Raw genomic sequence first — 23,967 nt, 5'->3', positions numbered from 1 at the left:
CTTGAAGTTTCGTGTGCTATTCGTGCCAGCTCTTGTGTGGCCCAACATTTCCACCTGAATTTTTGCCTTTTTTCCCCCCTGTTCCATGGCATTGTTTGTTTGTTTGTTTTAAAGATTTTATTTATTTATTTGACAGACAGAGATCACAAGTAGGCAGAGAGGCAGGCAGAGAGAGAGACAGGAGGAAGCTGGCTCCTGCTGAGCATAGAGCTGGACACGGGGCTCGATCCCAGGACCCTGAGATCATGACCTTAGCCGAAGGCAGAGGCTTAACCCACTGAGCCACCAGGCGCCCCCGTGGCATTGTTTTTGACCCTTAATTTCATTTTGCACTGAACTCAGCACTGAGTTTATCTCTACCAATAGAACATGGGATATGCTTTGCTGAATCTTCAGAACTGGTTTCGTCATAGGGGCAGTGGAATTGGAGGCATGAAGTTGCAGAAACCATTATGAGGGCTAGAATGATTGGTAAAAGAAGAAGGAAGAAAATACAGCGGGATCAAGACTCACCCTTCCAGGTTTATTATGTATGATGCTCCCTTTTTCTCCTGTCGCCTCATCAGACGGATATGTTTAGATCCACACTTGTATTAATAGATGGTCTCGGGTGTAGGGTGATTTAAAAGCTCTGGAATTCTACCACTAGTTCTGTATATTCTTCTAGGTTAAACATTATTTGCTCTCCCGGGACCTCTGGGAAGCACGTACTTATGGAGTACAGATGCCATTTGGAGAAGTCGCACATTAAATCTCTAATACTTCGGTATAAATAAGTATATTCGTTATCCTTGGTTATCTGGGGAAGGATGGGACCCTTGGGTATTCAGAAAGTTATGGAGACATCTCTTAGCTCGGGTCTGCTCAGCCTTGAATGTGTGCCTTTGCTTTAAGGAATTTCAGTTCTCATTCTCAGGAAAAATAACAACAACAACAACAACAAAAACAAAAACAAAAAACAAACCCAGAAAAGACCCACCCTGTTGATGATAGGCCTGAAGGAACTTAACATGTAAAGGATAACGTGTTTTAATCTCTGTTCTCACTTAAGAACCCAGAACATCCTTTTGGTCCACAACACAGCCCCTCTCTTCACCACAAGAGTGCTGGGGTCTTCATGCTATCATTTGTGTCTCATTTTTATTCTACTCACATATGTCTAGGGAGAGGGTCCTTTGAGATTTCTTCTTGGCTCTGCTTCAGGCTCCATAATAGCAATGGATCCATGCTTCTTAATACAGTGAGGGCAGGTGGCAGTGATCCAAAGTGGCCTTCACGGAGTGAGTTTGCATGAGTGGTATTTTCAGCATGCATTAAAAAATCTGGAGCCAGCCAAGACAAAAGCCCAGACTGACAGCATGCCCCTAAGAAGGGTGCCTGCACTAAGGTTTAAAAAAAAGAAAGAAGGAAAGAAAAGCATTTTCTTTCCTAATGAATTGAGTTAATGTGCTGTGCCAGCTTTTGTTCCTAGGACCATTGTATGTGTGCGTGTGCATGTGCGTGTGCACGTGCCTGTGTGCGCCTAGTTGCTCACACAGCTACTACTCAAAAAATCAAAAGGTGTGGAAAGTGTAGAAGTGACACTGGAGAGGTTTAAGAAGGCAGCCAGGAGGGTATCTACAAAAGTTGGTAAGAGCAAATGAGGTGAACTTGACTTTGTCCATGGTTTGCCTCTTGTTAAGTTTTAAACATGTATTTGTGTCAATATATAATCCAAGAATGTTCATTAACTGCCTGTCTGGATGATTCTGGTCATCATATGTAACAAGTTGGAAATCGGACGTACTAGAATGGATCTGGATGTGGAATAGGATCCATTATTCTATGGGTTAGAATTACATATCTAAATGTACTACTGTACTTAAATCCACTCCCTGTTTCTTGAGCCCTTGTCCATCACTCTGTATGGGTACTTCCCCAGGAATGTGTAAGTTAAATATTTCAAAATAAAAGTCGTGCTGATTGTTCCAAAAAATTTGAAATACCTGTGGCAAAACTTTCCTCTCTGAAAAGTATGCGTTAGGAATGAGAAGGTCACTGGCCTGGTCATTTTCCCTCCGTGGGCTAAGTTTTCTTCACCCATGAAAGTAGAGGATGAGGCCCACAGAAGATTTCTCAGACTTCTTTCCAGTTTTTTTTTTTTTTCTGGGTTCTGAAAGTGTTTTGTGGTGTGGATAATCTCCTCACAATTTACTCAGGGCTGCCTTCACTAAGAGGGGTTCACCTGAATTGGAACTAGCAGGTTGTCTGGATTCGTTCCTCATTTCCATTATTCTTTTGGGATGAAGTAGAATGAGTCCTAAGTGAGGACATTACAAGAGCACACACAAGTCAGCATGAAGACAGAGAGGTACCGAGACCTGTCAGCATTTTCCCCCAGACAGCTGGAAAGAAAGCAGACTGCCGTTGCTGCCTCACAGCTTTTGTACACTGACCTGTCAGCATGAGAAACCCAGCCATAGCTGTGCAGCCATGAGCCTTTTCTGGAACCCTGCAGGCCTTCCATGTAGCAGCTGTCCTGCAGGTGTTTATGCAGGAGAGAGAAGTCTGTGAACTGTATGAATTACAGGAAGTGAGTCTTAGGGTCAATATTAGGGCAGGTTTCCCCCAACCTTTACCCTGTTGGGCTATTTCTTGAAATTTGCTCTATACCACAGAGTGCCTTGAAAGGGTTTTTTTGTTGTTGTTTTTGTTTTGTTTTGTTTTTCTTTAGTATTTCCCGTGTCGGAAACCAAAAGCGTCTTCTACTAGCCTCTAGTAAAAATTAAGTAATTCTGTACCATTGGTGGCTTGTGGTGATAAAAACCCATTCTTCTGGAAAACGCTTATTGGCTAAGAATATTGATTAATATGTTGTGGAGGAAATTGGTTGCAAGATATGATCTGCCTCTACATCACACATGTTATTCAATTTGTAGATGTAGAACCATACTACTTACAGACAAAACTAACTTGGTTTGCCTTTATAGCCATTTTCTGAACTCCTACTCTTTGTCAAGCAATGTGCTAGGGAGGAAGAGATCACAACTACCTTGCCATAGTTAATACTCCTGCATGTCCCCGTCGTATGGACTGAATATTTGTGATGCCCCCCGCCCAATAGTTCAGATGTTGAAACCCTACTCCCTACCCCGCTTGTGGTGGTACTGGGAGGTGAGGCCTTTGGAGATAATTAGGATCTGATGATGTCAGGTGAAGGGAGCCCTCCAGAATGAGAATAGTGGCTTCAAAAGAGCCACAAGAAAGCTTGCTTCCTCTCTCTGCTCTCGGCCATGTACAAGGAAGAGTTGACAGTTTGCCACCCAGAAGAGGACACTCACCAGGATTGGGAGCTCTTGCTACCTATGACCCCTGAGCAAGAGAGGTACTGAGCTCAGCTGGACTTTGCCCTTTCAACTAGGGGATTATACGGGCTCCCAGAACATTTAGAGGAGGAACAGAAAGAGATCTAGCATGCTCTGATGAGAAAATCTGATGGTGGTTGGATTCTTGATAATGTGTAGACTTGAAGGAAGTGTCCTATCTCAGCAGGATTGCCTGTCATGGGGTGACAGAGACATGCTGAAGGGGATGGCCACCCACCCACTTGCCAAGAAAAATTCTACCCTCCTGCTAGTGGTATGTTCCCTCCAGTTCATAGATGCTTCCATTAGATGGGACAGCACCTGAATTAATGGGGGAGATAGACTTGATTGGGACAGAATAAGTCTTGGCTAAGAGAGAGAACCAGGTGGGAGGGGGTTGACCTGGATGGTGATCAGCTCTAATTAGCTAGCTCAGAAAGACTGTCATCACCACCCAAACCATACCAAGTTTAGACCATGACTATTCCCTTCTTGATAAACTGTGTGGTACTTACTGTTCTGTATGAATTCAGTTCTTCTCAATAAGGTTTTCTTTCTTTCTTTTTTTCTTTCTTAAAGGTCCCCTCCTAGCACAGGGAGGTCTCTGAACAGGGGTGGCAGAGGTCAGTTGTGCCAGCTGTGCCTGGACAGTGATGCCTTGTCAGGGGAAGGACAGAAGCAGCAGCTGGATCTGGCCTGCTCAGCTTCCTGAGCTGAACTCTGGCCCAGGACTGGGTCAGCTGGGGGAAAGGAATACCTTTGTGTAATTGGTCTGCATTTTTCTAGTTTGTGCAAATCCTCTTAAATGCTAGTGGTATGTGACCACCTTCCCGGGCGGGGCCAGGAGCCCTGTGCAGTGGCATCCTGGTACTCAAGATGAATAGCTCATGGGCACATCTGAGTGGAGTCTACGCCTCTTCAGTTGGCCATATAGTACTCTTGTACCTAAAGGGAGCCAAAACCTTGGCATTCAAGCGTTCCATGAAGGATGGTGCTGGTCTATCTGGATTTGATGAGGGCCTAGGCTCCCTCCTGTATGGGCCCGAAGAATCAACCCTCTACTCTGAGAGAACTCGAACAGCTGTTTGATCTAGGGTGAGTCACTTATACCTTCAGATCCTTCGTTTCCTTACCTATTTAAAAGGGGATGACATTTTTTACTTTAAAGGACTGTACTGAGGATTAAACAGGAGGAGTTTCCAGAGAGCATTTTGGGACCTGTATATCCTGAACAAATGCAAATGTTAGGCATGATCATTACTCCCCATGCACACTTAGCCTCTGATTCACCTCGGGATGGGAAACCAGATGTTCTTGTTTCCACGTTGTGCAGTGGCCACTTCAAAGTCTTGGAAGTTTACTCAGTGATGCTGGTATGAATGGAGCCCCCATGTCCTGAAAGGAATGCTCTCCTGTGAGCTCTCGTTTGCTTTTGTAGGAGACTTCCTTACAGATAAATAACGCTGCTCATGGAAACCTCAGAGAGAAAAATCTTCTATGTGCCACGAAAGTTCCGTTTTTGTTTTCGTTTTGTTTCTGGGTTGGTTTTTGTGTGTGTATGTAAAGTTGGATATCCATGAAAAGTAAAAAAGCAAAAGATTAGGGGACAAGCAAAGTTACGAATCTGACTCCCTTAAAATGAACTACAAAATGTTTTTGTTTGTTAATTTGTAAATGGTAAGGATAAACGTTTCAGTCAGACTGAGACAAATACCAGTCTCCCGGGCTGTGTGTTCCCCACACCAGAGAACACTATCTACAGCATCCTTCCAAACCTCCCTCTCTTTTGGGTCTTTCTCCATGCCATCATAACCCTCTCAACTTCAACAAAGTCCTCAACAGGGGACCCATGGCTGGGTTCATGGGTGGGAGGAGTATGAATAATGAGCTTGAGAAATTCTCCTGCTCCCAAATGTTCCCTTAATATCTCATTGCTGATGACTGAAACCCTGTTATGAGCCAATTCCTTTAGATCAAAAAATCACCTCCTATTAAAATCTAAGTGGCCCCTGGAAGAGTAGCATACAAAACTGTTACACCTTAGTGTGAAGGACTTGATCCAGGAGCCAGCAAACTTTTTCTACAAAGGATCAGATGGTGAATGTTTTAAGCTCTAAGCAGTATAAGGTGTCTGTTGCTGCTACTAGCTCTGTCACTGTGGGATGGGGACAGCCATAGACGGTACATGACAAATGAGCACAGCTGGGTTCCTATAAAATTTCACTTACAAATATAGGAATTGAGCTGCATTCGGCCTGTGGGCTGTAGTTTCTGACCCCTGACCTAATTGAATCCTCTCAAAGGGAGCGACCAGCTGTGAGCAGGGAAGGGGGCACCTGCGCCTGATGTGGGGTAGGGGGAGGTGGTCAGTAGGATGTGTAGAGGTGGGACAAAAAGCCGTCGGAGAGGTGGACCTTATAAGCCAAACTTCATAAGAGTTAATCCCGTTTCATGTAGACATTTTCTTCTGAGTTGAAATTATCTGACTCAGTTTGTTTACTACATATATATTTCCAAAATTTTTATGGGGGTACACATTTTCCACTCATTTTAATTTTATTTAGTTTATCATTCTTATTTAGTATATCAGTTGATATTGTTATATACAGTATACACACACACACATTATATTGAATACTTTCTGACGCTGGAAATACATTGTGGACAGTCTAAGAAATGAATGGTGTTCTGATTTCCTTGAAGCTGTGCATGAAAGAAGCTTTTACTCTTTTTGTCCAGACAGCAGTTTATTTCTGGATCAATAGTGATGGATGCATGGTGCTTGGTCTTAGCTGGGACATGTTCTTGAGGTAAAAAAGAGATTTGTAAGTCTTTTTGAGCCTCATTCAGGTGTCAGTGGGCACACAGGGGAGGGCCCGCAGAGCTGGTGTCGCTGACCCACACCACAGAGGGTGTGAGCTTGTGCAGTGTTCCAGGAGCAGGGTGGGATTTGACCTCAGACATTACTCCTCTTTGCCAGTCCCTCCTGTGACAGGCAGCGCAACACGGAAGATGACAAATTTAGAATGAGGAATGGAGCCTGGAGCCATGGGCTGGCAAGATGGATCATAAACACGGCCTCTGAGACGACTAAAATTGACCACGGAAGTGGGGAGAGGAAGGGCAGTGGGGTCACAGAGTGGGTGCCTTCATTTTACCCTGAGACATACTGGCTTCTCTCCGCCTTTGGGAATAGGCCCAACACGGTGGAGACATGTGGAGACAGTCTAATTATCTTTTTATACATTCATAAAGAAGTTTATTTTTGGTGAAGACACTCCAACTGGAATATACTTGATTGGTTTACATTGGAAAAGTAATTCGGGGCTCATCATCCAAATTACATTAAAAATGCTGAACTGTATTCCAGTTATTACCTAGTCGTGCTTGCTTCATACTGTATCAGGGAGATGGAGTAACAGGGAATCACAGGGCCTGCATATACTCGGTGTTCCTAAATATGAACTGATAAGAGACAAACTGTGCTCTTAACAAGGGATTATTAATGGGGCAACTGGGGTGGCTCAGAGGATTAAGCCTCTGCCTTCAGCTCAGGTCACGATCTTGGGGTCCTGGCATGGAGCCCAGCATCGGGCTCTCTGCTCAGCAGGGAGCCTGCTTCCCCCTCTCTCCCTGCTTGCCTCTCTACCTACTTGTGATCTCTCTTTCTCTCTCTGTCAAATAAATAAAATAAAATAAAATAAAATAAACAAGGGATTATTAACATCCACTAGATGTTTCATACATGGGCCCTTTTCCTCAGTCTACAGAATCTTGTCAGGGGTCAGAAGACCCACACTGTCCGGGCCGCACCGTCAGCCCTGAGGGAGAGAGGGGTGCCGCATCTATACCAGTGAGGTGTGTCCAGAGAAACAGGATTTCTTGTTCCACATACACAGTCTGTTATTCTTCACAGTAATGCTCCAGCAAGTCACCACAAACACTGAATGAGCAAATACTCAGCCATTGCTCCCGGGAGAAACACAAGAGTTAGGTTCCTTTGAGCCCCTGGTCACGACATTGCATCAGCAAAAGATGACCTCATTTTATCTGCGTTTCTTTTTAAAGACACCTAATTCAATAAATATTGTACATTAATGACCACTGAACTCACAGCTGACAACACCACAGCTTACACCTAAATGAAGCTCATCTAATATGTGTACATTCTCGAAAGGCACCTCACAACCTCCTGGTGTTAAGAATACAAGACAGCACTTTAGTAGGACTATGCTTAGGGGCTCTTTTAAACAGCGTAATCAACACAAAGAAGCACAAAAGATGAAAGTCATGACTGAATAGAGAAGGAAACATTTCTTTGCAGTATGGGAGCTAAACAGGAAGGCAGAGTCACTGGAAACATGCCTCAGCTGGAAACGTGCATTAGGTGCCTTAAATTTTTTGTCACTCTGCTCATGTCTGTGAATGACTGCAGAAGCTCTGTCAGTACGGATTTGGGGGTTACAAAGCAGGCAAATTCACAAAGATAGGATCTGTGAGTAATGAGGATTGACTGTATCTCTAACAAGACTTGTTGTAAGGAACCGGTGTACACGATTGTGGGGCCTGGCAAGTCTGCAATCTGTAGGGCAGGCCAGCAGGCTGGAAATTCTGCAGCAGAAGCCAAAACTGTACTTAACAGGTGGAATCTCGACTTCTTCAGGGAAACTTCAGTTCTGCTTTTAAGGCCTTTCAAGTGATTGGATGAGGCCCACCCAGAGGATCAGGAATCATTTCCTTTATTTACAGCCAGCTGACTGTAATGTTAACCACATTACAAAATACAGCAACACCTAGACTAGTGTTTAATGGAACAGCTGGGCACTACCCTCGAGCCAAGCTGACACACTAAACTCACCATCACAGCACCCAAGTTAGAGCCCGGAAACGTGGCCTGGGAGGAGATCTTCCTTTTCCATTTTCCTAGAAGGCTCGCGTGAGAGCAGTAACCCATAAACCCCACGCTCTGGCCTGGCTCAGTGTTTGTTCAATGAACTCCAACTTCCACTCTGCAGGGGGACCTCACTCAGAGCCCTGACCTCGGGGGAGTGATGAGAGTCCCTTTCCTGAGGTGTTAAAAAAGGACACAGATTGGAAACCTCCCTTTTTAATTTGCCAGATATGATATGCCATCTTTGTTTCCAATTAATTTTCTTATACCCATTGATTCAGGCGTTTTCTGCTCTGGGCCCCATCTAGCAGCCAGTTGCTTAGTCCCCGCCCTGGAATGAATGGAGGGCTTAGACTGCTCCCAATCCGTGGGCTAATGTCAGCACTGTTACTGGGCAGTAGTGGTATTATTGCCTAATCTAGAGTACCAGAACCTATTTCTCTTGGTCCTGTGATGGTTAGTAAGAAAAGGGGGAAGGACCTTGCCCAGCATGTTAGCCTCTTGCTATTTAAAGTATAGTGCATGGGGCCCGTGGGTGGCTCAGTCGTTAAGTGTCTGCCTTCGGCTCAGGTCATGATCCTGGGGTCCTGGGGTCAAGCCTCGCATCGGGCTCTCTGGTTGGCAGGAAGCCTGTTTCTCCCTCACCCACTCCCCTTGCTTCTTTTCCCTCTCTTGCTGTGTCTCTCTGTCAAATAAATAAAACCTCTGAAATTTTTTAAAAAATGAATAAAGTATGGTGCATGAACCAGCAGCATCAGTATCACTTGAGAGCTCAGTGGAAATGCAGATCCCCAGACCTACTGATTCAGAATCTGCATTTTTAGCCAGATTTCAGGTGATTCATATGCACAGTGACTTTGCAAAGCATGCTTTGTGTAGCTATCTGTAACCCATGGTTTGTCCCTCAACCTCATTGTTTAGGTTTTGCATCTTGACCCATCTTTCCACCTATTTTAAATTGGATATCCCAGAATAACCTTGCTCTACCTGGTACTGGTGGATGGATACCTCCATCCTGCTCCCAACAATTGAAAGTCCCTGTGTAATGGCACCTGCCAAACCTGGCGGGCATTTTCCCTTCCCCTGTTTAGGCATGACTTTCTATTTTTAGCACCTTCCCAGGTACACTACTTTTGCCCCATCCTGCCCTGTGTTTCTGCCAACTCCCCTCCCCCTTGGACTCCTGTTGGGTTCTACGTGCCAGACTTGGAGGGTGGTGGGGGACGGGAAGCGACTGGAACTTCCTTTTCAGAACTGACTTGGACAGATTCAAACACTGATTAGCACAGTTTGGAGAGGAAGTAGAATCAGCTGAGATATTCAGGGAATAGGGGGTCAGTTCCTGGATGTCTCGCTTTTGGAATGAACTGAGGTCAACATGTGACCTCTATTTAAGCCTCCGTTCCTAAATTGATGAGAAAGCTACCTTTGAACAACTTCTGTGAAACCTATTAAACCAGTTTGGGATCTTAAAGGGTTTTTATACATCTGCTTTTCAGGACATTTTAACAGGGGATCTGTGGCCAGCAAAGAGTTACAGAGTTGTCTTTACTAGAAGTTTAATGGTCTCTTTTTATTAAGCATGGAATCCATTAACCTGTCATTATAGAGTATCATCACGCCATGCAGCAAATGGTTAATTGAGTGGCATGCCTTTAATAGTATAGTCTGTAATTATAAAAGCTATTTTCAAAACCCCACATTTGATCATTCCTGAAGCAGGAGGATTTCTCACCATGAAAACCAGCTTTAAGCTTGGACAGCAATTACTCATATTTCCTTTTGCTGGCATTATGACTAGAGGAGTAGACAGTGGATTGGTTCCAAAAATAATCTTAAGCTTCTCTCACTTAAAGTCTGTCTGTTTCTAGGCTCATCTCCCATGTCTCCAGAAGTGGAGAACATATAGTCATAAGCTGAACAATTGACTATAGCCTGCAATTTGCTGAGGGTCATTTTCCTGACTTGTCTGAATACCACATGGTTGATATGATTGCCACTGTAGCCAGATGGACTAAGTGCATGTTGATGAATATGCAAATCTACTTTAGCTAAGTAAATTAATTATACAAGTGAATTGACTTACACATGCCTGGAACATTCTGAACTACTGCACCACACAACCCTAGGGGTATGACTCTTATCCATGTAAATGTGGTTCATGTGCAGTGCACAACCTGTGGGACTGCATGTAATTGGTGCCTATTGGTTTCAGTCCAAATATAACCTCCTCAGAGGTTCCTTGACCATTTAGCACAAAGGAGATACAGCTTTACTCCCCACTCTAATACCTTCATGATATTTATCATAGTCTGAAATGATCTGTTTTAGTCTCTGCGTCTCTACATCAAACTGGATGTTTCTGGAGGGCAGGGACATTGTCTGTCTTGTTAGAAGTCTGTTTAATACATAGTAAGTCCTTAATAAGTGTCTGTGGAATGGGGGAATGAGATACTCACTATGTACATTTAAAGCAATGCCTATAACATGGGAGATTTCTTTAGGGATCTTCTATCCCATCACCAAAATGATAAAGTAAACTTTCTTCTGTGGTTGGTTAGTCTTTCTGGAAATTTTTATTTTGTATGATTTCTTCTGTCCTGTTTTACTTTGTCTTGTCTTTACCCCCTGCTCCTTTAAGGTACAAATAATGACTTTAAACCCCCTCAGAATGAAAAAATAAATAAAATCTTTAAAATAAATAAATAAATAAAATATTTTTTTAAATTAAAAAAAATAAAATAAACCTCCTCAGAATGAAAGAACCAACTAGTATCTGAGGGGCTACTGAATATCAGCCAGGGTTATAAATACAAAGTAGTAAAAACTATGGTCCTTACATCAGTGATGAAGTAAGACATAAACATGAAACACAGATACTTTTTTTTTTTTAAAGACTTATTTATTTATTTGACAGACAGAGATCACAAGCAGGCAGAGAGGCAGACAGAGAGAGAGGAGGAAGCAGGCTCTCCGAGGAGCAGAGAGCCCGATGCGGGGCTCGATCCCAGGACCCTGGGATCATGACCTGAGCTGAAAGCAGAGGCTTTAACCCACTGAGCCAACCAGGCGCCCCAAAACACAGATACTTTTTGATTATTTAAGCTATACCAAAGTTCTTAAGCACTGATAGGGAAGGGGATTGTCTTTCTTGATTTTCCTTTTTTTTTTTTTTTTTTGCACAGTATCCTCAGATTCAGAAAGATATTCCTTTAAAATACATTTTTTTTCTAGTACAATAAAATTTTTGACACCAATTTAAGGAAGGAAGAAGAGAGTTGTCACAGGAAACACATGATGAATTACCAAATTAATGGTACAACCATGATTGCTACAGAGGCCTGTAAGTTTGTTTAGCCTGAGATAGAAAAAACTTTATGAAGATTGGTGCTGAGTCCGAGGTTCTTAAAGAGAATGTGGTGAGATTCCTGGTTTGAACCTACACTCTTTCCACCAGCAAGATTAGACGCTCTCTGAGCACCTCTGACAAGCCAGCTGGGCAAAGAACTCTTGGGTATCCATCTGCATGAGCAAATTTTTAAGACTGCTTCTGTGGGACTCAGGGCAAGAGAATTGGAAGAACTCCGTCTGAGCCTTTGGAAAGAGGGCAGATGTCCAAAGAGCAGTGTTCAGGAAGGATCTGAGTCACGGAGAGTAGTGTCCTCTGCCATCCAGAGGATGGAGGCTGGCCACGCCTCTGTACCTTGAGGACTCCAGAGGCTACAGTTCTTGAGGACTGAGCCTTGGGTTCACCAGAAGGAAAGACAGTACGGTGTTTACAGAGGGCTTGGACAGGAGTGGTGGCCTCAGCTGCAAGTATAAATGTGGGGTATAAGGGTGGCTAGAGCGAGAAAGGAAGAATATTGCAGAGATCAACCTGTTTGTGGCATATTGTGAGTCAAACACTGCCTGGGGTGAAATTTCTGGGTGTGACTTTGAGGGGCCTCCTAGGCTTACATTACTCAGGCGGAGCACTGTAGGGGAGCTGCTGTTGCTATGACTCATAGGCCAGTAAAGCTAGACAAATTCAGGTTGCAGAATTTGAATGCAGACATTTGAATAGAAGACTTGGGCCCACAGTGTGATGGAAAGATGTGAGCAAAACATGGGAGTAGTGTCATACATCTTGTATTCTAGAAACAGGGTCTTACAGGGGGGTGATGGGAAACCAGGGTGCAAAGGCAGACTGTAGCCAGAAGCAGAGGGCTCTGAATGGCCGAGCCAAGGAGGTGCTACGGGAGGCTAATCAGAAGGAGAGTGAAGATAAGAAAGATGGACTCCAGGAGAGCCACCTTGCCCAGGTGTTAGCAGTAGTTTTTGAACTTGCTTTAGCAGTAGAAACATGTTGTGACATAAAATCCAAGGAAGATACTTCGCAGATGTGAAGTAGATCAAACCAGAGTAGGACAAAGGGAAGAGGAGGAATAGGATAGGGCCTAGGCTGCAGGAGTCCAACAGTTACCTTTGGGTCATGGGAGAATTAATGAGTTGAAATTTTTTTAACCTCTATTCCCTTCCTTCCTTCCTTCTTCCCTCCCTCCTTTCAAGATTTTATTTATTTATTTGTAAGAGTGAGAGAAAGAGAGCACAAGCAGGGAGAAGCAAGCAGCAGGCAGAGGGAGAAGCAGGACCCTGAGATCAAGACCCGAGCTGAAGGCAGACGCTTAACTGAGCCACCCAGGCATCCCAACCTGTATTTTCCAAATTGAACAGTGATTAGTTTAATGATCAAAAAACTTTGGTTTTTGAAAACTTAAACAATTCATTGCTTTGCTTTTAGAATCTGTTCATAGCTCATGTCAGGAAAATGTTTCTTCTTATTCTGGGCCTCTCAGATTTCCTTTTAGCATATCTTGTACACTTGTTGCTAATTGTTGGTAGAGTCACAGAGGGGCTGTCTTAGTCCCTTCAGGCTACTATACCAATACCATAAACTGGGTGGCTTATGAACAATAGGAATTTATTTCTTAGAGTTCTGGAGGCTCAAAGTCCAAGATCAAGATGCTGGCAGATTCAGGGTCTGCTGAGGGCCCACTTCCTAGAGGGCCATCTTCTCACTGTGTCTTCACATGGCAGGATGGGATGAGAGAGCTCTCTGGGGTCTCTTGTGTAATGGCACTCATCCTTTTTTTTTTTTTTTTTTAAAGATTTTATTTATTTATGTGACAGAGAGAGACATAGCGAGAGAGGGAACACAAACTGGGGGTGTGGGAGAAGGAGAAGCAGGCCCCCCACCAAGCTGGGAGCCCAGTGCCAGGCTTGATCCCAGCACCCTGGGATCATGACCTGAGCGAAGGCTTCATGACTGAGTTACCCCGGCATTCCACTCATCCTATTCTTGAGGGCTCCACCCTCTTGACCAAATCACCTTCCAAAAGTACCCACCTCTGGTTGCTGTCACACGAGGAATTTTCAGTATATGAATTTTAGGGGGACACAAACATTCAGTCTCTGTAGAGCAGCTACCTACAGCCCTAGGTGCATTAATGTTGCCTCCCTAACCAGTCTGTAAACTAAGATCTGTAAACTTACTAAGGTCAACTTGTCTTTTTTTTTTTTTTAAGATTTTATTTAAATTCAATTAATTAACATACAGTATATTATTAGTTTCAGAGGCAGAGTTCAGTGATTCATCAGTTGCATATAACACCCAGCTTGTCTTCATCTGGGTGTCCTTCCTAATCATCAATAGGTGCTCAATTAATGCCTAGCAGCTAAGGAAAGATCCTTTTGTTAAACTAAAGGGGAACAGGGCAGGAGCCTCCAGGGTAGCCATTAAAGCCTTGTTTGGAATGTTGCCTTCAGCTTTAGGAAGCTTGCATCTGCCTTGGGTGTTGTCAGGTTTGTAAATCAATTACGGGATTCCTACTGCTATCTGAAATGACAGGGACACTATTTTTGGACCTAGCCAAAAGAGACTGCACCTGAAGAGATTTTGCCACTTTCCCAGGAAAACTTAATCTTTTACTAATTATGTTAGGAGAGGACACAGAAAAGAAGTGTGGGTGGCTGGATGCTAATACAGCACGGCCTTGAGGAAATGCCAGGGCGATGGTAACAGGGATCACGTGTTACTCTCAGGATTCAAACCTGCCACTTGTGTGTCTGCTCAGAGGTATTTCAAGTCACACCTCCTCCTGCCCACACAAGAACATTGTGTTCTCTCTCCTTGTCTCCCTGTGCCCTGGTGTCGCGTGTATGTGCATGCACTTGCGCGCGCACACACACACACACACACACACACACACAATCTCACTGTTGGGCTGTCCTTGTTAACTCTTTCAGTAAGCCTTTGGTGTTACAGATTGTAGCTTTTGGTTAAATACCAGTCCCTTTGGGATCATTGAACTCAGAGAGGACGCCCTATCTCCAGCTCTTCGTTCTTCCGGTAAGTGCCTAAGGGGAAACGAACCCCAAAAGAGAGACAAATGGCAAAAACTGGCCCCGGGGGGCCATTTCATTTTACATCACATTAAAGCCATTTCATTAAGTAACAATAAAAAACCCTAAACAAGTGGAGACCAGGATGCTGATGGGTGACTTACTCTGTTTGATATGAATAACATCTACAGGAAGTTGTGGTGACAAATCAGGGATTAATATAGTTAACTCTTTATATGAATGTCTGCTCACCCCAGGGTTGAATGGGATGGAGTAGTCTCACTCATGGTCATCACGTTACCCAGATGACCAGGATGGATTTCGCTGTGGCTAAGGAAAACAAAGGTATAAAACCAGGGAGTTCTAGCAGAGAGGAAGAAAGGAGGCTTCCACCCAGAGGAAGAGAGGAAGAAAGTGGAAGATATTTCTCAGAGATGAGCCCAAAGCAGTTTCTGTTTTCTTCTAGCCTCAGGCGGGGTCTAACTTTTAGGACTCTAGGCCCCAGAGTGACTAGAGGGAATTAACTGCGTCCTCCCACGAACTTCTACCAAGCTTGGGCCAGAGACACTCATCTATTCCAATGTGGAAGATCGCTCAGTCATGAGATCTGTGATTTGCCTCCTCCTCCACCTCTGGAAGCTAGCCAAGGCTTCCTGGCATGGGATTTCCATCTGGGACAACTAGGACTAGTCCTAGTGAGCTCTGGGCTTCAGCAGAAACTGGACTTATGGGTGTTTCCAGGGTGATTCTGCATTCTGGGGTCATTCCTAGAGACATCCTTGACCGTCAGGCTCTGTGAACCTGTCAGCTGAGGCTGGGTCATGTGATGTTCTTACTCCTTCTTTTGGGTCTCTTCCACATTCCCATCACTTCATCCCTGCTATTAAAAACCTAGCTCAACCTGTTGGGAAGAGCACTGGGTGTTGCATGTGGGTGATGAATCACTGGAATTTGCTCCCGAAACCACTGCTGCACTGTATGTTAACTAACTTGAATTTATATAAAAACAAACAAACAAACAAACAAAAACCACCCAACACAAAAACCTAGTCCAGTCTTATTACTTTTCATCTGGACCCAGACTGAAAGCAGTTTCCATCTCATGGACCAATTCCAGTTAATGGGCAGGGGCTATAGGAATCCATGTTGACAAGAATTTTGAGTTTAGCAGGAAAGAGTGGTTGTCCATTAATAGTGGTTGTTCAATAATTAATGTCTATTAATAATAAATGGGCACGGGGGAAAATAGCAGCATGCGTCCCAATCGGGTCTCTTACCTTAGCCTTCTGAGGGCAATGCTTACTTCTACTTACTTTCAGAAAAAGGTTAATCTTCTAGAAGCATTAGTTGATAACATCTCATCTAAAACTTCACCCCCACCCCACTTTAGCAACTGACACCTGTTCTACCTTTGTTATCCCTATCTAATTACATATGTATGTACATGTGTATGTGTGTGTGTGTGTGTGTGTATAATCACACCATCCCTTTGTCTTTTAGCTCCATCACCCTCTTTCTCCCAGTCTATTGGCTGTTCATCTCTACTCTGGTCTCCTAGCTCATCACTGACATCATGGCTACATCCAGGGTACAATCCTTTGGTCACTCTCTTGTCAGCAACCTCTACCTCCTTGTTCCCTACCTTCTGCTATGTCAGTCCTGCAATCCTTTCCTGTGGATAGACCTATTTTCTGTCTGTCTTCCTACATGAGGGCTCCTGAAGGCAACAGAAGGAATTCACACTCTTGCGGTCTCTCCTCTGACCTCAGCTGGATCCTCAGCATGGCCACCCTTGGTCAACATCCTTTCCTCCCTTGTTCTCCCAACTGCTATCTTATACCTTCACCACAGCACCTCTGTCCTCTCCCCAGCCATGGCCACCCTCCTCTTAGCAAATGACTAAGTCTTCTGTTTTAGCTCACGCTGCTATAACAAAATACCTTCAACTAGGTGACTTAAACAACAATAGATTTCTCACAGTTGTGGAGGTTGGGAAGTCCACGATCAAGTGTTTGCAAATTCAGTGTCTGGTGAGAGCCCTCTTCCTGGTTTGCAAATGGCTGCCTTCTTGCCATGTCCTCACATGGTAGACAGAGGGAGAGCTCTGGTCTTTTCTTCTTATGAAGGCACTAATTCCATCATAGGGGCTACACATTCATAAGCTCATCAAAGCCTAATTACCCCCTCCTCCAAAGGCCCCACCTCCTAATACCATAACATTTGGGATTAGAGCTTCAACATATGACTTTTTAAAAGATATTTTATTTATTTATTTGACAGAGAGAGAAGACACAGCGAGAAAAGGAACACAAGCAGGAGGGATCAAAGGGAAGAAGCAGTCTTCCTGCTGAGCAGGAAGCCCAATGAGGGGCTCGACCCCAGGACCCTGGGATCATGACCTGAGCTGAAGGCAGATGCTTAACAACTGAGCCACTCAGGTGCCCCAACATATGACTTTTGTGGGGACACAAATATTCAGTCCATAGCAGCTTCTATTTTATGAACTCCTTCAACTCCCACCCTCAGAACTTCAGCTCTCTGGCCATCACATCCAGCCCTCTCCTCCACTTTCAAGGGAAGAGCTGGATTTCCTCCTGTATAGAGCCTCCTTTGGGACTCTGGCCTTTTGCTCTCTCCTTTCTCCTTCTTCTCCCCATTTCTGATCCCTTCCCAGCAGCCTAGAAACATGGTCATGTCTCTCTCTTCTTAAAATAACACACTCTTGGGGCGCCTGGGTGGCTCAGTGGGTTGAGCTGCTGCCTTCGGCTCAGGTCAGGATCTCAGGGTCCTGGGATCGAGTCCCACATCGGGCTCTCTGCTCAGCAGGGGGCCTGCTTCCCTTCCTCTCTCCCTGTGATCTCTTTCCTTTCTCTCTTAAAAAAAAAAAAACCAAAAAAAAAAAACAAAAAAAACACACTCTTTCCCCAGCCAGGCTGCCACTGTCCAGCTCTGTCACAACGAAGCTGCTAGAAAGAGTCAATTCCTTCATGACCCTGTCCACTTTGCTATCTTACCTGTCCACTTTGCATGGAGCTAATCACTTTTCTTGGCCTTTTGGATACCAAACTGTCCTGGTTCTTCTCTTTTCTCCTTGACTTGTCCTCCTCGAGACTTACCCTTTAAATGATGGAATAGCCTGAACATTTGAAAGTGGTTTCTAAAGCCAAAGGCTGATCCTGTAAACCCTGTGCCATGTTCTAGTTCTTTCAGAGCTGTTACCAGATGAAGAGACAACGAGCTTCCAGGGCAGGCCTTGGAAGGTAGACTATTGTCACTCCTGGGGATGAAGAAGATGGAGAGAGAACATTGTTTCCAATGCAGGGAAAAATACGAAGAACACTCATGTTGCACGGATTCCTAATTGAAACTAAGCCTTCAGCTCTGGCTAAAGAATGTGAAAAATGTAAATTTCCTGTTTGAATGCCTGTATTTAATTGTATTGTCACGAAGAGGGTACCTAAATACCTGTGTGCAGTGAGGGCAGCAGCTAGAACTAACTTGTTGGCCCAGTTCAGGGACCTGAAACATCCAAGACACCACCAGGGTTTCGCTTGTTTCAAAGAGGGTCTGCAGAAGGCCTTTTTCCAAGTTCTGGATGTCGAGATAGGGCCCTCAATAAAGGGCAGAGAAAAGAAAGACTTCCCTTAAACTCCTTTATGAAATGGAGAACTTGCCCTGAGTGGGAGGGTTTGAGCTCAGGGTCCCAAAAAACGTTTGAGAATCAGACCTTGCCACTTTCTAATCGGTCTGGTTGAGACTGGTCCTGGAGTCATGGGACAGGGCAGGAGATCTGAAGCTGGTAGGCCTGTATTTTCTGAGGCCTGCAGGGCAAACTTGCCTCTACATGGAGCCAGGAAGCTCAGAGCCCAGGGCCGGAACAACCCGAGGAACCTCTCTGAGCTCCGGTGAATGTTGATATCCTACAAAACCAGGTGGTGCCTAAAATCAAATACCTCTTTGTAACTTGTACCCTTGCTTTCTCTTCCTGTAGCCAGTGAGACTTGGAAAATAAGCTGCCTTTGGAAACGTAGCCCAGAGGTAAACAACTGAGCAGCACACCAACCTATTGGAGAAGTTCCATTTTGTCTGCCGAGTGTGGGTTTTGGAATAATAACGCTCTTCTTCATAAGCTGCATTCCAGTTTCGAGAGCCCTGTGACTGTAACCATTCATGTCCATAGACAATTAGTCTCTCAAAGTCCTTTTCAAGCTGGGGAGGATTTCGTGTCTGCTCCATACCAGCTCTGAGGGGGAGGGGGTGTGCCACAGCGAGGCGGGACTCGAGATTTGAAAATATAATCAGATTCACCATTTGAGAAACCAGAGTGCTAATTTCCTAAAGTGCTTAGTCACTTTGAACCCTTGACTGCCTCCTCTGTGACTGGGCCCAGTGTGGATCTGAGTGAGTCATTTATGGGGGTAGGGCAAATGTAGGAGAGAAGAGCAGGACTTTTTTTTTAAAAAATATTTTATTTATTTATCAGAGAGAGGGGGGGGGAGAGAGCGAGCACAGGCAGACAGAATGGCAGGCAGAGGCAGAGGGAGTAGCAGGCTCCCTGCCGAGCAAGGAGCCCGATGTGGGACTCGATCCCAGGACGCTGGGATCATGACCTGAGCCGAAGGCAGCTGCTTAACCAACTGAGCCACCCAGGCGTCCCAAGAGCAGGACTTTTTACCAATCTCAGACTTATTGTCTAAATGAATTTGGCATCTGGTTGGTGTTCCTTGCATCTCATCATTTTATTTTATTTATTTTTTTTCAAAAAAGGACATTGGGAAATAGACTTCAGTTGTTTCAGTGGAAGATAGAAGCAGTAGTTAACCTACATTTGGTGCTATAGATCCTTCCAGTATCTGTCCTGTGTGCAGAATCCCCACTTTTTCTCAGTTTCCAGTGAAGTTATGGAGTCCAAAAGGAGATGGAGAGAGAGCATTTGGAAGAGCTGCCCACCCAAAATGAACACAACCCAATTCCAGATGACTTGCCTCCATGTTGGATGGGGCTTTCATATTGTTTTCTTTTTTCCTTTGAGACTGGTTTTCATTATCCATTGTTTCTCTAAGTGGATGAAAACTGAAAACTATGGGTATTATATTTTTAAAATTATTTTTATTAATATATAATGTATTATTTGGGAGTATTACATTTTAATTTGGGCCAGTACTGTTCTAACAATTAGGAATTTAACTGATTAAAAAAAAAAAAAAAACAACTCAATTTGCTGGCATGAAAAAAAATCATTTTCCAAAATTTTTCATATGTTGACACAGAAGGATAGGGAAAGCCATTTATGACCAAAATAAAGTATTTTCAAATAGTAGACTATTACTTAGTTCCACATTTCTTTTATTACCCACAGATAATGGGATCCTTGTAGGAGTCCCCAGCAAGCTGGTCACTACCAATCTCATCCCATAGCATTCTTTCTTTTCTTATTAACTCTTATTGAGTGGTTTGAGACAGAAAACCATTCTTTCCAATATTAGAACTTCCAAAAAGAACGATTTTAAAGAATTAATCATATTCATTCTTTAGAGCAGAGCCAGAATAAATGTGATGTGATGCATTATCACACATCCTCCATTTGTGAATAGAAAGACATCAGCTAGGAATTAATGTGCTTGCTACAAACTTAGGGAAACAAATTAAAATCCCCATTCTATATAAAAGATCTAGTTAGTTTATCTGCTATTTGCCTTATCACTTGAAAATGTAAAAAATGCCATTTATACAAATTATATAGTTTGGGTCATATATTTTATTTTCTAGACTATTTCAGTAATTTCTTACCTAATAGATTTGCAGCTTTCATATGCTTTTGTTATTTATTATTGTTGTTTTTATAAGTTAGAATATACTACTGGTGGTCAAATTGTTCTTTAAGTTGTATAAGCTATTTACCTTAAAAACAGGGCAATTCAATAGTTTAGTATCTACCTACATCCAGGAAATAAATATCTGACCTCAATACCAGTCTACACTATTTCACAGAACCTAGATTTAGTCTTCAGAATTCTGGAGGGGAAAGTGAAAGAGGAGAGTGACTTGCTTAGTTTTTAATGGGATAGAACACAAATGTGCTCACTGCCCCTAAAAGGTCAAAAGAGAAACCACTTTGACCCAACAATCTGCGAATATTTAAAATCTGTCTAGTTCAATTCTTTCCAATTCCTGGAACTTTCAGGAAAACACATACACACACACACACACACACACACACACACACACACACACACCAAATGCACATACACACACATACCCCCCACACACTTTAAAAAATGGTTCAGCCTGGTTCCTTAGAGAAGGAGTAATGAAGTTACTAATCATCTCATTAGACCTGTTTCCTTAAGAACTCACAGAATAGGGACACCTGGGTGGCTCAGTTGGTTAAGCAGCTGCCTTCAGCTCAGGTCATGATCCCAGCATCCTGGGATCGAGTCCCATATCGGGCTCCTTGCTTGGCAGGGAGCCTGCTTCTCCCTCTGCCTCTGCCTGCCACTCTGTCTTCCTGTGCTCGCTCTTGCTCCTCTCTCTCTGGCAAATAAATAAATAAAATATTAAAAAAAAAAAGAACTCACAGAATACTTATGACCTTTTCATTCATACCATACTTGCTTGTGTTCTAGACATCAGGGTGTTTGACTGGTCTTGTCAGTACATTTCACTATCAGGTAGGCAGGGTTAGGGAGACGCTGAGTGAAATTGAAAAATCAGAATTGACTGATTCTTATTATTTGGTTATATAACCTGTAACATAAACAGAATTTGTGTAGCTCCTTAGGATTTAAGTTAAGGCACTCAAAGGAGAGTGGACCTGGAAGAGACTCATGTGATTTGTAAATGGATCCCAATAACTCTTATGAACTACTTCTTCAATTCCCATTTTTGCTTCCAGAGTTTGTTAAAATACTGGCCCTCAACTCCCACTTAATCAACCTCTTATTCTCTGGACTAGATATTGAGTGCTATATAAATAATACTCCACTTTGCATAGAAGTCATCTAAGGATGCGAGTTTCACTTATATAGCTGTAGCTCCAAAGACACAGCTGGAAGACACAACTGTATTCCTGTGCCCCTGGGCATCTGAGCTTCAGGAGCAGGGTCAGGACATGACAATTGACTGGCTGGCCTTCTGGGGATTCCACAGCTACAGTGGCTACCATAATCAGGTGGGCTGGGGGATTCCTGGGTTTTCCATTACCTCTACCCCACCATGGAGTGAAGATGCTGTAGAATAACCCACAAAGCAGAAGCAGAAAAGCAGGTGTTTAGCCACTAACAAAGCAAATGTTAATCTCTCCCCCTCCCTGACCATCCAATCAGTTGAACATCTCAAGAAAAAAGACTGAGAACCCCCAGAAGGAAGGAATTCTATCTTTGGGCTTGACTGTAACATCAACTCTTCTTCCCTGAGTCTTCAGCCTGCCATGTAGATTTCTTGTTAATTCCCACCATTGTGTGAGAGAATTCCTTAAAACCTCTTTCTCTCATCTGTCTCCTATTGGTGCTGTTTCTCTGGAGAACCCTAACTAATAAAGTGGGGAAGGTAGGCATTGAAACAATGGGTACAATAATATTCCTGAACTTTTAATGATGTTTCATTTTCCTGTTTTTTTCTCCCTTTGTCTATCCCTCAAGCCAAGCTACTTGGTACTTAGTGCCCATTTCTTTAAGGCAGATGTAACAGAGAAAAATAAATGAAACTTTCTGGCATTGGCCTCCAAAAACCTAACAGCCCTTAGGGAATTCTGAGGACTCTGTTTAGAGTCAAAATATTTGGGTGATACAGAGAGCCAGGGGAGCAGTGTTTCCCCTGGACTGGAAGTGATGCCTGAGGAAAGGTAGGAGGAGGGACATGAAGAGGCAAGAAATGTTATCAGTCCTGAAGATCCAGTGGGTGCAGAGGGTGGATCAAGTGAAGGCAAGACCCTGGCTACAAAAAGGCTGTGCAGTGAGTCTGGACAAATAGTTCTTACTCAGAGTTCTTACACTGTCTCCAGGCAGAAAGTCCTTTCTCCCAAATGAGACATAAAAGCCACAGTGAGAGTCCACTACCACTTGTGAAGGGGCAAGTAGCCCAGGATCTCCTCTTGACAGTGATCTGCCTGTCTCCATGGCCTATAATTAGGAGGATGAAGGATGTCTCAGTTGACATCCTTGTAAACAGGAGAGTCAAGATCAGTGGGCCTTCACCATTCCAACAAACTGGCACAACTTAAATGTTTGGAAGTTAGACAATACCCAAGAAGCTCCAGATTGGCTTGGATAAGTTTCCACCACTCTGTAGAATGTTTTCTGTAGAATGAAAACTCAATGGTTTTGAGAAAAATATATGTCTTCATCATCTAAACTGAAACAAGCAGCCTACAAGAATGGGATAGTTTTGCAGAACTGAAAGGTGGCCTTGAGGCCACGTGGAGCACAGTGAGTGGAGGAAAGTAGCCCAAGGTGAGACTGGGAAGATGGGCAGCGGTCAGATTGCATAGGACTGCATAGAACATGTCAGAGAATTTGTATTTTAAGTGAGTTGGAAGGTGTCAAAGTATTGTAAACACTGCCCAATTTTTAAAGATCACATCCATTGCTATGTGGAGAATGGGTAGCCTGTGCACAGGTTGGGACAGCAGTTGAGAAGCCATTGCAGCCTTCTAGGTGAGAGGAGATGGTTGCTCAAACCAGATGGGGGGTAATGGAGCAAGTGGATGGATCCTTGAAGTATCTTATTGGTATAATAAGCATATCTTGCCATTGGGGTAGATTTGGGAAGTGAGGCAAAGTGAGGAGTCAATAAGAACTCTCAAGTTTCTGTTTGAGTAATGAATGGAAGATGAAACCATTTACTGAAAGGGGGATATGTGGGGAGAAAACAAGTGTATGTAAAGAAATCCAAACTTCTGTTGTGGGCATAAGTTTGAGACACCTGAGAGATAACCAAATGGAAATCTCCAGAAGGTGTGAATGGTGTGGAGTAGACAAAGAAGATGTCTGAGTTGAAGATAAGAATGTCATCACCATTAGGCTTTGCTGCTTTTTGTTTCTTTGTCTTTGCCTTTTCTCTAGACCCTGCACCTGCCCAATTCCCTATCATCCTTCGGGTCTCAACTTCAATGCCGCTTTCTCAGAGACACCACCTCTACCCCCTACCCCAGTATCAATCAGTGTGAATTAGGCTCTTTACTGGACTCTGTATTTCAATTTTTTTCTTCAAAGCACTTATTATGGTTTGAAATTAAAGATTTATGTCTGCTTGTTCTTTAGGAATGAATCTCAGTCCACGATGAGATGCTCTAGAAAAAAATGACTTTACTTTTCTATGAGGAAATCATTTTGGCTCTAATTTGAGGAAGAG

The 23,967-nt window shown here is 43.6% G+C and overlaps 1 long non-coding RNA gene across 1 annotated transcript; it reads left to right on the top strand.

Moving 5' to 3' along the window:
* Positions 1–4,304: 4,304 nt before the first annotated feature.
* Positions 4,305–19,131, top strand: LOC132022540 (uncharacterized). The gene is made up of 3 exons (XR_009405614.1): positions 4,305–4,439; positions 17,818–18,019; positions 18,608–19,131. It is a non-coding gene; the product is annotated as an uncharacterized LOC132022540 (long non-coding RNA).
* The last annotated feature ends 4,836 nt before the right edge of the window (positions 19,132–23,967 follow it).

This window comes from Mustela nigripes, chromosome 7, assembly GCF_022355385.1.
Source record: "Mustela nigripes isolate SB6536 chromosome 7, MUSNIG.SB6536, whole genome shotgun sequence".
Taxonomy (NCBI): Eukaryota; Metazoa; Chordata; class Mammalia; order Carnivora; family Mustelidae; genus Mustela; species Mustela nigripes.
The sequence above is the reverse complement of the archived record's forward strand: the minus strand, read 5'-3'. Positions and strand labels throughout refer to the sequence as shown.